Source organism: Pyxicephalus adspersus, chromosome 5 (assembly GCF_032062135.1).
Source record: "Pyxicephalus adspersus chromosome 5, UCB_Pads_2.0, whole genome shotgun sequence".
In the NCBI taxonomy this organism is placed as follows: Eukaryota; Metazoa; Chordata; class Amphibia; order Anura; family Pyxicephalidae; genus Pyxicephalus; species Pyxicephalus adspersus.
Window position 1 is genome coordinate 89,788,545 of NC_092862.1, and position 2,253 is coordinate 89,790,797.

Sequence of the window (2,253 nt, forward strand, 5' to 3'; positions counted from 1 at the left end):
CTGTGACCGCAAAGTTCCCACGGTCCAGGAATCCCACAATGACATTATGATTCATAATGTCATTGTCGGATAACCTGTAAAAAATAAATAAAGAACAAGTTTAAAATAAAAAACATACAAAATAAATAATTTAAGAAAAAAAAAAAAAATTATTTTTTTTTCTTCCGAATTTTTGCTGTCGAATCCCGTGTTTTTCGGGTCAGGTCTACCCGAATTCGAACAGCCATATTCGGGTCGAATATAGGGACAACCCGAATTCGAACATCAACACTACTTGGCATCTGTGCCCCCGAGTGGAAAACAGGTCCATGGTCAGATCAGAGGAAGTTACCTGTGGAGGTGTCATGAGGTATTACCAGGATATGTTGGGATACCAGAAACATATCTAAGCGATGGTATGTATTATGGGCTGGAGAAAAATAGCAGAAATCCCTATCATCCGGATGGGTGATTTTTCCATACATCTACTAAGGAAAATTGGGTAAGAGCTTGCCTAAAACGTGTTAGTCTGGACCTAGAGAAGGAACCTCCTCCAGATGTAGAATCCATAGAGCAGAATCACAAAATTGAAGTCTCCTCCTATAATGACCTGACCCTCTTGAAAACTCATCAACTTGTGTAATATGTCAATACCATATTAGATCGGATCTTGATTTGGGAGATATAGATTAGCCAAGGTATACGTTTTACAATAGAGCCCTAGTTTCAGAAAAAAAACTGCCTTCTGGATCAGATTGTTGGGGTATAAATGTATAGGGAACAGACTTATGAATACCAGTGTAAACACCCCTGGATTTAGATGTTGGGTTAGAACTGTGGAACCAATTTAGAAAGTATCTGTTACGAGTTTGAGGGACATGCCCAGAGGGATAATGGGTCTCTTGCAAAAAGAGGATGCCCACTTTCTGTTTATGTAGAGCATAAAGTATTTCAGAACACTGATTAGGTACATTAAACCCCCGTACATTATATACAAATAACAAAATTTTAGGTTGGTCATATTGTTTATGGGCACTATCCAATAAAAATGTTACGCTAAAATGAAAGGAGAAAGGGGAGGAGCAGAAGGGTAGGACAAGAAGAACAAAGAAAGACAAGGGCAAAGACGGACAAACTATAAGGCAAGTAGAACAGTTACTTGCTAAGTACCAAAACCAGGGTACTTGACTGAAAAAAATTAAAGGTAAATTACCCTATAAGGTGAGAGCCTAAGTGGGGGCGTGGAGGGCTACTAACCTGCATCAACACAAGACGCCTCCACACAGGGACGCCAGTAGAAGTATACATATAAACAGAAATCCTTGTAAAACAGTGACACAAATAATAAAATCCCTAATATAACTGATAGCAATAACAAGTGTAACCGTGCACACATATTCAGAAAGTTAGGTTATAATATCCTCAGCCAGCAGCACAATAAACCCCATATATAAATGTAAAATATAAACATATGGTCATATATAATAACGTATATAAGAACACCTATAAGAAAAAGTTCTTAGGCGCGTGGCTAAGTCTGATGCACGGGTAGGCAGCATGGAGACACTGCTCCCGCACCAGATACCTTATAACTCATATAAGAAATAGAGGAGGAGACCCCACCTAATATATGAACGATATGGTAGCCAACCCGTAATGAGTCAAAGTATGAAAAAAGTAGAAAAGAAGCATTGTGCAAGTGTATTTTTCAAATAAGTACAAAGTAGGTGACACAAATTCCATTGAATCAGTATAAGAAAAGCAAACATAGTAAAATTACAATTATACTATAAAGGCATCCCTCAGTTTTTTATTAGTGGGGATATGCCTTGCTTACTAAATAGAAAGTCGTCTGACTAAGTGTTGCAACAGAAATACATTAGGCTCAAAAATCTCAATATTGACGCGTTTGGCCAGAAGGCTTCATCAGACGATGTGCAAGGAGAGTCAGAGCGTCTGTACAATAAAATATAAACAGAAATGATCATGAATATCATATATAATTGAATATAACAAAAAGGCAATAGTGAAAGGTCAGACCAGAAATATATAGTTAAGTAATAGACAGTAAACATTTGGGTGTCCCCGCACAAAGTGTGAATCAATGTGCATCATTAACTTGTAATGTACGGTATACATATATATATCTGGTCTCAATATGTAGTATTCTACATGCAAACAAAATCTGGTATCAGGTTTATTATAAAAAAGATCTACCGTATTTTTTGCCGTATAAGACGCACTTTTTCTTCCCCAAAACTGGGGGGGGGGGGG

At 37.5% G+C, this 2,253-nt stretch overlaps 1 protein-coding gene across 1 annotated transcript in view; it reads right to left on the reverse strand.

Moving 5' to 3' along the window:
- Positions 1-2,253, reverse strand: part of RAMP3 (receptor activity modifying protein 3) — a 245,929-nt gene that overhangs the window by 49,600 nt on the left and 194,076 nt on the right. The gene's annotated exons all lie outside the window — the stretch shown is intronic.